The sequence below is a fragment of the Tursiops truncatus genome, chromosome 2 (genome assembly GCF_011762595.2).
Source record: "Tursiops truncatus isolate mTurTru1 chromosome 2, mTurTru1.mat.Y, whole genome shotgun sequence".
Classification (NCBI taxonomy): Eukaryota; Metazoa; Chordata; class Mammalia; order Artiodactyla; family Delphinidae; genus Tursiops; species Tursiops truncatus.
In genome coordinates this window covers 107,887,097-107,898,708 of record NC_047035.1, presented here as the reverse complement: position 1 = coordinate 107,898,708, position 11,612 = coordinate 107,887,097, and positions in this window count along the sequence as shown.

Here is an 11,612-nt window from a genome sequence, read left to right as displayed (position 1 = left end):
AAATTGGCTAAGTTCAACCCAAAAGGGGGGCATTAATTAGAGGGATACTGAATGAATGAATGGGAATTGAAAGAATGAACGGGAAGCTGAAGGAGACAGGCTGGAACCAGGGCAACAGGGATGACCCCATCCTCTAGTCCGGAAAGTGTGAACGTCAACCTTTTTTTCATCCTCTGTCATTTTGTACAAGATTCAAAGTTCATGAAAAGAGACCTCAATTGATTTTTAACTTCAGAAGGAGGGCAGGACATAAAATTTACCATCCCATGAAGAAGCCCATGCTGTAGAAGAAGTAATTCTTCTAAAGGAATTCAGGGTGCACTTTTGAAGGGGTGAAATAGATGCTGGGTAGCAAAAAATAAATAAATAAATAATTCTGTGGTGACATCTTGAGTGTATTGTACAGATCTCCCTTCAAGGAAGGACTTGTTGCCCTTGTTTGTAGACCACCTTTCAGGAATTGCCTTTGCCATAGAGAGCCACCTCATCCATGGTTACACCCTTCCAGGGACAGCTCACTTTACTGAAGTTGGGGTAGAAAGGCCTGGCCATTTCACCTTAGTGCTGGGACAACTCTGTAGGGCCATTTTTGTTCCAGAGCTCCCCAAAGGGCTGATTGAGGCTGGTGTAGAGCCTGCAGAACAGCCCTGCTTTTCCCTGTACCCACTGCTGCTTCCTTCCTCTCCCTTCCATAGGTATTGATGCCAAGAGAATTTTAAAAAATAAATATCCTGTATGCTAAAGTCAGTCTCAGAGTTTGCTGTTGAAGAACCCAACCTGTGACATTTCTATTCACCAGTTCTATCTGACTCCAAAAGTCCCACATTTTTATCCCACCAAATGTTTCATTATGACTTTTTTGAGATTGTTGCAAAATACATATAACATAAAATTTACCATCTTAATTGTACTGTTCAGTGGCATTAAATATATTTACAGTGTTGTGCAACCTCATCATAGCTTTCTATGAACGTTTAGAGTCATAGATCCACAGAATATTAGAACTGGAGAGATCTTTATGTACTAAAGTATGCAAATTCATCTATCAAAACTCGGCAAACATAAAGAGAAAGAAGCTGAGAAAGACTGATGGGAGATGAGAGAGAGAAATAAAGCAGGTATTTATCGCATGCAAGCAAGAATTGTAAACCTGCTGCTCCCACATGGACCCCAGTTCCCTCCGACTTCTCCTAGGCAGGCATCTCTCCATGCTGAGGGTGAGTGTGGATTTAAGATTCATATTTCACTATAAATGGCACCAAACACAAACCAACTACTTCATCTGGTTTCAGTAAAAAAAACAGTGATCTGCCCTCATACTAGACAAAAAAATTATCTAGATGGGACTTAATAAAAGATAGTGTGTCAGGGACAGCTTGACGCCTTCCTAAGGGATTTTCAAGGGTAAGTTTGACTATATCCAATTTTTACCTTATATACTGACCTTATAACCTCACCCAGGTGAGATGCAACCCCCTTTACGTTAACCTGCATTGTGGTAGTAGAGCATTAACTCATACCCAAAATCATGATATTGCAAAACAAAAAAAATTTTTTTCAAGGTGACTGGAAGTACAGGGTGAAAATAAGAACTGAAATAAGTTCTTATTAAATTATTTATGGGTTATGGGTTTCCCTATTTGTAAGACTCTACAGCAGCTAGCAGCGCTGTCCGATAGAAATACAATGCTAGCCACCTAAGTCACCTAAGTAATTAAATTTTCGACTTAACCAAATTTTTTTCTTCTTTTTTTTTTTTTTTGCCGCACTGTGCGGCTTAGTTCCCTGACCAGGGATCGAACCCATGCCCCCCTGCAGTGGAATCGTGGAGTCCTAACCACTGGACCACCAGGGAATTCCCAGCCACATATTTTAAAAAGTAAAAGAACAGGTAAAATGAATGACATAATTCATTTAACCCAATACTCATCCAAAATACTGTCATTTCAACATGTAATCAATATAACAATTATTAATGACATATTTCACTTTCTCATACTGTGTATTTTGCACTTACAATGCATCTCAACTTGAACTGACCGCATTTCAAGTGTTCAGGGGTTACATATGGCTAGTAATTTCCTTATTGGACAATGCAGGTCTCAAACATATTCTCTGATAACAGAGAAATCTCTTATTTCTCTGTTTGGTCTAACTGGGTAACATTTGAGGGAAAGATGTGGAAATATATGTGGTTCTGTATCAAAACATTACCTGCGTGCATCGTAGATTTAAAAGTGGGCAACAGTCTGACTGTTGGCAGAGTGAAAACCCAAACCCAACTCTATAATACACACTTAAGAGAAAGAAGAAACATCTCCCGGGGCAGAACATGAATCAATAGTTTCCAATTCCCCAACTAGCAGTGAATCATTAAAGTTTCACAAGGATAATTCACGGTGCATTCCAATCAATTCTGTAAATTATAGACAAGAAGTCTGTTCTTCAAGCCTCACTGCCTTCCATCCCAGAGGAGAAAACAGCAATAGCTAATAGAGAAGGCATGAAAAAACCACCCAAGTATTGAACTATGATTTAATTTAAAACAACAAACTTTACTCTTTACAACAACATAAACGAATGAAAGTAAAAGCTCAATTTTTACTGCCTTGAAACAAAATTGAAATATGGAACTGAAAATAGCTTTAAGAAAAATGAGATGGATTTTATAACCTTTTACTCCATTCTGCTAATTCTGTGCCTACAGAATACTAAACTAAAAACAGGACTAATTTATTCATATACCCTTAGGCAGGCAACACACATACACACACACGCACACACACACACACACACACACACACACACAATTTGGCATCTGATGCAGAAATCTTGAACTAAAAATTCAACATAAAAACTCTTCTATAATTAGTGAAACCTGCAGGGTCTTGGCAGCAGCAAACTGTGAAGCTGACCTGTTAGAAACACCTTCAAATCCATGGCACACAGAACCCCACGGGAAACCCTGCTGCAGATAAACTCAAAGTCAAAAAATTACAAATCACATAAATCACTAAGAGGAAGATTAAAAGAGGGAGAGGCAGAAACAGCAAACAAGAAAAAGTGTACTCCCAAACTCAAGAAAATCGAGCAATCTAAAGAGATTTTTAAATGTTTCTTTAAAAAAGTTTGTTTACGGAAGTTATTTTTTCTTAATGAAGTATAGTTGATTTACAATGTTGTGCCATCTTTAAACATTTTAAGGAATAGATACCTCATGTAAAAACAGGACACTATACAAAAATAACAATATGATAAAAGAACCAGTTACAAATTTCAGAGACAAAATATATAATCATTGGGACGCCCCTGGTGGTCCAGCAGTTAAGACTCTGCGCTTCCACAGCAGGGGGCGCAGGTTTGATCCCTGGTCGGGGAACTAAGAACCTGCAGGTCATGTGGTACGGCCAAAAAAAAAAATTGAAAAAAAAAATAATCATTGTGAAAAACACTTAATGGACAGATTACACAGACTATTAGACATAGCTGAAAATAAATTAATAAATTGGAAGCTAGATATAAAGAAATCATGCAAAATGTAGCACAAAGAGATATTTTTTTTTAAAACACTTAAAAGTAAATCAGAGACATGGAGGATAAAATGAGAAGATCTCACATAAATTCAATCGGAGTAACAAATAAAGAAAATTGGAGGGGGTATAGTATTTGGAGAAATACGGGTGACATTTTCAGGATTTTTTTTTTTAACATCTTTATTGGAGTATAATTGCTTCACAATGGTGTTAGTTTCTGTTTTATAACAAAGTGAATCAGGTATACATATACATATATCCCCATATCTCTTCCCTCTTGCGTCTCCCTCCCACCCTCCCTATCCCACCCCTCTAGGTGGTCACAAAGCACCGAGCTGATCTCCCTGTGCTATGCGGCTGCTTCCCACTAGCTATTTATTTTACAATTGGTAGTATATATAAGTCCATGCCACTCTCTCACTTCATGCCAGCTTACCCTTCCCCCTCCCCATGTCCTCAAGTCCATTCTCTATGTCTGCGTCTTTATTCCTGTCCTGCCCCTAGGTTCTTCAGAACGATTTTTTTTAGATTCCATATATACGTGTGAGCATACAGTATTTGTTTTTCTCTTTCTGACTTACTACACTCAGTATGACAGTCTCTCGGTCCATTCACCTCACTACAAATAACTCAGTTTCGTTTCTTTTTATGGCTGAGTAATATTCCATTGTATATATGTGCCACATCTTCTTTATCCATTCATCTGTCAGTGGACACTTAGGTTGCTTCCATGTCATGGCTATTGCACATAGAGCTGCAATGAACATTATGGTACATGGCTCTTTTTGAATTATGGTTTTCTCAGGGTATATGTCCAGTAGTGGGATTGCTGGGTCATATGGGAGTTCTATTTTTAGTTTTTTAAGGAACCTCCATACTGTTCTCCATAGTGGCTGTATCAATTTACATTCCCACCAATAATGCAAGAGGGTTCCCTTTTCTCCACATCCTCTCCAGCATTTATTGTTTGTAGATTTTGACCATGGCCTTTCTGACAGGTGTGAGGTGATACCTCATTGTAGTTTTGATTTGCATACCTCTAATGATTAGTGATGTTGAGCATTTTTTCACGTGTTTGCTGGCAATCTGTATATCTTCTTTGGAGAAATGTCTATTTAGGTCTTCTGCCCATTTTTGGATTGGGTTGTTTGTTTTTTTGATATTGAGCTGCATGAGCTGCTTGTAAATTTTGGGATTAATCCTTTGTCAGCTGCTGCATTTGCAAATATTTTCTCCCATTCTGAGGGTTATCTTTTCATTTTGTTTATGGTTTCCTTTGCTGTGCAAAAGATTTAAGTTTCATTAGGTCCCATTTGTTTATTTTTGTTTTTATTTCCATTTCTCTAGCAGGTGGGTCAAAAAGGATCTTGCTGTGATTTATGTCATAGAGTGTTCTGCCTATATTTTCCATTAAGAGTTTTATAGTGTCTTTAGGTCTTTAATCCATTTTGAGTTTATTTTTGTGTATGGTGTTAGGGAGTGTTCTAATTTCATTCTTTTGCATGTAGCTGTCCAGTTTTCCCAGCACCACTTATTGAACAGGCTGCTGTCTTTTCTCCATTGTTTATTCTTGCCTCCTTTATCAAAAATAAGATGACCATAGTGCGTGGGTTTATCTCTGGTCCTTCTATCCTGTTCCATTGATCTATATTTCTGTTTTTGTGCCAGTACCATACCATCTTGATTACTGTAGCTTTGTAGTATAGTCTGAAGTCACGGAGCCTGATTCTTCCAGCTTCGTTTTTCTTTCTCAAGATTGTTTGGTTATTTGGGATCTTTTGTGTTTTCCATACAAATTGTGAAATTTTTTGTTCTAGTTCTGTGAAAAATACCATTGGTAGTTTGACAGGAATTGCATTGAACCTGTAGGTTGCTTTGCATACTACAGTCATTTTCACAATGTTGATTCTTCCAATCCAAGAACATAGTATATCTCTCCATCTGTTTGTATCATCTCTAATTTCTTTCATCAGTGTCTTATAGTTTTCTACATACAGGTCTTTTGTCTCCTTAGGTAGGTTTATTCCTAGGTATTTTATTCTTTTTGTTGCAATGGTAAATGGGAGTGTTTCCTTGATTTCTCTTTCAGATTTTTCATGATTAGTGTATAGGAATACAAGAGATTTCTGTGCATTAATTTTGTATCCTGCTACTTTACCAAATTCATTGATTAACACTAGTGGTTTTCTGATAGAGTCTTTAGGATTCTCTATGTATAGTATCATGTCATCTGCAAACAGTGACAGCTTTACTTCTTCTTTTCTGATTTGGATTCATTTTATTTCCTTTTCTTCTCTGATTGCTGTGGCTAAAACTTCCAAAACGATGTTGAATAACAGTGGTGAGAGTGGGCAACCTTGTCTTTTTCCTGATCTTAGTGAAAATGGTTTCACTTTTTCCCCACTGAGAACAAGGTTGGGTGTGGGTTTGTCATATATGGCCTTTATTATGTTGAGGTAAGTTCCCTCTATGCCTACTTTCTGCAGGGTTTTTATCATAAATGGGTGTTGAATTTTGTCAAAAGCTTTTTCTGCATCTATTGAGATGACCATATGGTTTTTCTCCTTCAATTTGTTAATATGTTGTATCACATTGATTGATTTGCGTATATTGAAGAATGCTTACATTCCTGGGATAAACCCCACTTGATCATGGTGTATGATCCTTTTAATGTGGTGTTGGATTCTGTTTGCTAGCATTTTGTTGAGGATTTTTGCATCTATGTTCATCAGTGATATTGGCCTGTAGTTTTCTTTCGTTGTGACATCTTTCTCTGGTTTTGGTATCAGGGTGATGGTGGCCTAGTAGAGTTTGGGAGTGTTCCTCCCTCTGCTATATTTTGGAAGAGTTTGAGAAGGAGAGCTGTTAGCTCTTCCCTAAATGTTTGATAGAATTCACCTGTGAAGCCATCTGGTCCTGGGCTTTTGTTTGTTGGAAGATTTTTAATCACAATCTCAATTTCAGTGCTTTTGATTTGTTGTTTATATTTTCTATTTCTTCCTGGTTCAGTCTCAGAAGGTTGTGCATTTCTAAGAACTTGTCCATTTCATCATGGTTGTCCATTTTATTGGCATATAGTCGCTTGTAGTAATCTCTCATGATCTTTTGTATTTCTGCAGTGTCAGTTGTTACTTCTCCTTTTTCATTGCTAATTCTGTTGATCTGGGTCTTCTCCCTTTTTTTCTTGATGAGTCTGGCTAATGGTTTATCAATTTTGTTTATCTTCTCAAAGAACCAGCTTTTAGTGTTATTGATCTTTGCTACTGTTTCCTTCATTTCTTTTTCATTTATTTCTGATCTGATCTTTATGATTTCTTTCCTTCTGCTAACTTTGGGATTCTTTTGTTCTTCTTTCTCTAATTGCTTTAGGTGTAAGGTTAGGTTGTTTATTTGAGATGCTTCTTGTTTCTTGAGGTAGGATTGTATTGCTATAAACTTCCCTCTTAGAACTGCTTTTGCTGCATCCCATAGGTATTGGGTCATTGTGTTTTCATTGTCATTTGTTTCTAGGTATTTTTTAATTTCCTCTTTGATTTCTTCAGTGACCTCTTGGTTATTAAGTAGTGTATTGTTTAGCCTCCATGTGTTTGTATTTTTTACAGATTTTTTCCTGTAATCGATATCTAGTCTCATAGTGTTGTGGTCAGAAAAGATGCTTGATACGATTCAATTTTCTTAAATTTACCAAGGCTTGATTTGTGACCCAAGATATGATCTATCCTGGAGAATGTTCCATGAGCACTTGAGAAGAAAGTGTATTCTGTTGTTTTTGGATGGAATGTCCTATAAATATCAATTAAGTCCATCTTGTTTAATGTATCATTTAAAGCTTGTGTTTCCTTATTTATTTTCATTTTGGATGATCTGTTCATTGGTGAAAGTGGGGTGTTAAAGTCCCCTACTATGATTATGTTACTGTCGATTTCCCCTTTTATGGCTGTTAGCATTTACCTTATGTATTGAGGTGCTCCTATGTTGGGTGCATAAATATTAACAATTGTTACATCTTCTTCTTGGATTCATCACTTGATCATTATGTAGTGTCCTTCTTTGTCTCTTGTAATAGTCTTTGTTTTAAAGTCTCTTTTGTCTGATATAAGAATTGCTACTCCAGCTTTCTTTTGATTTCCATTTGCATGGAATATCTTTTTCCATCCCCTCACTTTCAGTCTGTGTGTGTCCCTAGGTCTGAAGTGAGTCTCTTGTAGACAGCATAAATACGGGTCTTGTTTTTGTATCCATTCAGCCAGTCTATGTCTTTTGGTTGGAGCATTTAATCCATTTACATTTAAAGTAATTATCGATATGTATGTTCCTATTACCACTTTCTTAATTGTTCTGGGTTTGTTATTGTACATCTTTTCCTTCTCTTGTGCTTCCTGCCTAGCAAAGTTCCTTTAGCATTTGTTGTAAAGATGGTTTGGTGGTGCTGAATTCTCTTAGCTTTTGCTTGTCTGTAAAGGTTTTAATTTCTCTGTCGAATCTGAATGAGATCCTTGCAGGGTAGAGTAATCTTGGTTGTAGGTTTTTCCCTTTCATCACTTTAAATATGTCCTGCCACTCCCTTCTGGCTTGCAGAGTTTCTGCTGAAAGATCAGCTGTTAACCTTATGGGGATCCCCTTGTATGTTATTTGTTGTTTTTCCGTTGCTGCTTTTAATATTTGTTCTTTGCATTTAATTTTTGATAGTTTGATTAATATGTGTCTTGGCATGCTTCTCCTTCGATTTATCCTGTATGGGACTCTCTGCACTTCCTGGACTTGATTAATTATTTCCTTTCCCATATTAGGGAAGTTTTCAACTATAATCTCTTCAAATATTTTCTCAGTCCCTTTCCTTTTCTCTTCTTATTCTGGGACCCCTATAATTCGAATGTTGGTGCGTTTAATGCTGTCGCAGAGGTCTCTGAGACTTTCCTCAATCTTTTCATTCTTTTTTCTTTATTCTCCTCTGCAGTAGTTATTTCCACTATTCTATCTTCCAGATCACTTATCCGTTCTTCTGCCTCAGTTATTCTGCTATTGATCTCTTCTAGAGAATTTTTAATTTCATTTATTGTGTTGTTCATCACTGTTTGTTTGCTCTTTAGTTCTTCTGCGTCCTTGTTAAACGTTTCTTGTGTTTTCTTCATTCTATTTCCAAGATTTTGGATCATCTTTACTATCATTACTCTGAATTCTTTTTCAGATAGGCTATTTCCTCTTCATTTGTTTGGTCCGGTGGGTTTTTACCTTGCTCTTTCATCTGCTGTGTGTTTCTCTGTCTTCTCATTTTGCTTAACTTACTGTGTTTGGGCTTTCCTTTTCGCAGGCTGCAGGTTCGTAGCTCCCATTGTTTTTGGTGTCTGCCCCCAGTGGCTAAGGTTTGTTCAGTGGGTTGTGTAGGCTTCCTGGTGGAGGGGACTCTTGCCTGTGTTCTGGTGGATGAGGCTGGATCTTGTCTTTCTGGTGGGCAGGACCACATCCGGTGGTGTGTTTTTGGGTGTCTGTGACCTTATTATGATTTTAGGCAGCCTCTCTGCTAATGGATGCGGTTGTGTTCCTGTCTTGCTAGTTGTTTGGCATAGGGTGTCTAGCACTGTAGCTTGCTGGTCATTGAGTGGAGCTGGGTCTTAGTGTTGAGATGGAGATCTCTGCGAGAGCTTTCACTGTTTGATATTACGTGTAGCCAGAAGGTCTCTGGTGGACCAATGTCCTGAACTTGGCTCTCCCACCTCAGAGGCACAGGCCTGACACCCGGCCGGAGCACCAAGACCCTGTCAGCCACACGGCTCAGAGGAAAAGGGAGAAGAAAAAGAAAGAAAGAAAAATAAAATAAAGTTTTTTAAATAATTATTGATTTTTTTAAATTTACGTTATTAAAAAAGAAAGATAGAAAGAAGAGAGCAACAAACCAAAAAAGAAATCCACCAGTGATAACAAGCACTAAAAACTATACTAAAAAAACAAACAAACAAACAACAATGGACAGATAGAACCCTAGGGAAAATGGTAAAAGCAAAGCTATACAGACAAAATCACACACAGAAGCATACACATACACACTCACAAAAAGAGAAAAAGGAAAAAATATATATATATACCGTTACTCCTAAAGTCCACCGCCTCAATTTGGGATGATTCGTTGTCTATTCAGGTATTCCACAGATGCAGCGTACATCAAGTTGATTGTGGAGATTTAATCTGCTGCTCCTGGAGATTTAATCTGCTGGGCGAGACTTCCCTTTCTCTTCTTTGTTCGCACAGTTCCTGGGGTTCAGCTTTGGATTTGGCCCCGCCTCTGCATGTAGGTCGCCTGAGGGCGTCTGTTCACTGCCCAGAGAGGACGGGGTTAAAGGAGCAGCTGATTAGGGGGCTCTGGCTCACTCAGGCCAGGGAGAGGGAGGGGTACGGAGTGCGGGGCGAGACTGCGGCGGCAGAGGCTGACATGACGTTGCAACAGCCTGAGGCACGCAGTGTGTTCTCCCGGGGAAGTTGTCCCTGGATCACGGGACCCTGGCAGTGGCGGGCTGCACAGCCTCCCGGGAGGGGAGGTGTGGATAGTGACCTGTGCTTGCACACAGGTTTCTTGGTGGCTGCAGCAGCAGCATTAGCATTTCATGCCTGTGTCTGGTGTCCGCGCTGGTAGCCGCGGCTCACTCCCGTCTCTGGAGCTCGTTTACGCAGTGTTCTAAATCCTCTCTCCTCGTGCACCCCGAAACAATGGTCTCTTGCCTCTTCCGCAGCTCCAGGCTTTTTCCCGGACTCCCTCCAGGGTAGCTCTGGTGCACTAGCCCCTTCAGGCTGTGTTCACGCAGCCAACCCCAGTCCTCTCCCTGGGATCTGATCTCCGAAGCCCGAGCCTCAGCTCCCATCCCCACCTGCCCTGGTGGGTGAGCAGACAAGCTTCTCGGGCTGGTGAATGCTGGTCAGCACCAATCCTCTGTGCAGGAATCTCTCCGCTTTGCCCTCTGCACCTCTGTTGCTGCGCTCTCCTCCTTAGCGCCAAAGGTCCCCCTCTGCCACCCCCTGTCTCTGCCAGTGAAGGGGCTTCCTAGTGTGTGGAAACTTTTCCTCCTTCACAGCTCCCTCCCAGAGGTGCAGGTCCTGTCCCTATTCTTTTGTCTCTGTTTTTACTTTTTTCTTTTGCCCTACCCAGGTACATGGGGAATTTCTTGCCTTTTGGGAAGTCTGAGGTCTTCTTCCAGTGTTCAGTAGGTGTTCTGTAGGAGTTGTTCCACATGTAGATGTATTTCTGATGTATTTGTGGGGAGGAAGGAGATCACCACGTCTTACTCTTCCACCATCTTGAAAGTCTCCCTAAGGATTTTTTTTTAATTGAAGAAGCCCACTAGCCAAGCAGGAAAAATAACACACCCTTACCTAGACACATTGCAGTGAAACTATGGAACATCGAAGTCAAAGAGAAAAATCTTAAAACTACCACAGAGACGATAAAGCTTATCTTCAAAGTCATGACTATTTATTAGACTTACAGCAGACTTCTCATGAGCAAAAATAGGTGTCCAAATATTGGAATATCATTTCCAAAGTGCTGAGGGACAATATCAGACTTCTATAACCTCACTCAAGACATTTCCAGACATACAAATACTGGGAGTTTACTTTTTCATAGGCTCTTGCCGAAAAAGCTATTAAAGGATATACTCAGGAAGAAAGAAACTGAACTATGAGGGAAGGAATGGGTGCCAGAAGCAATTGTGAGCAAAGAAACTGGTAAACATATTGGTAAACCTGCAAAGAGCTTAAAGAAAATAAAAATAACTAGCTGATCACATAGAATGAATTAAAATGAAAAGAAGCAAATATTCTGACAGATGCACACAGTTATAAAAATCACCCCATGGTGCAAAAAGTTACAAAGACATAAACAAATGAGAAGATATAATTTTCATTAATTCCTCATTTTAACAAAATTATTTCCTACCAAATTGGTTTTTAGCATGTCTTTAGCCAAACCACTAGGTATTCCCTATCTCCATCCCTATCTCCAAAGATCTTTAGTTATAAAGGAACAAAAGAAATCAACAGTCTCATTTCAAAAGCCTAAATTTTAAACATCATGCTAGGTATTGCATA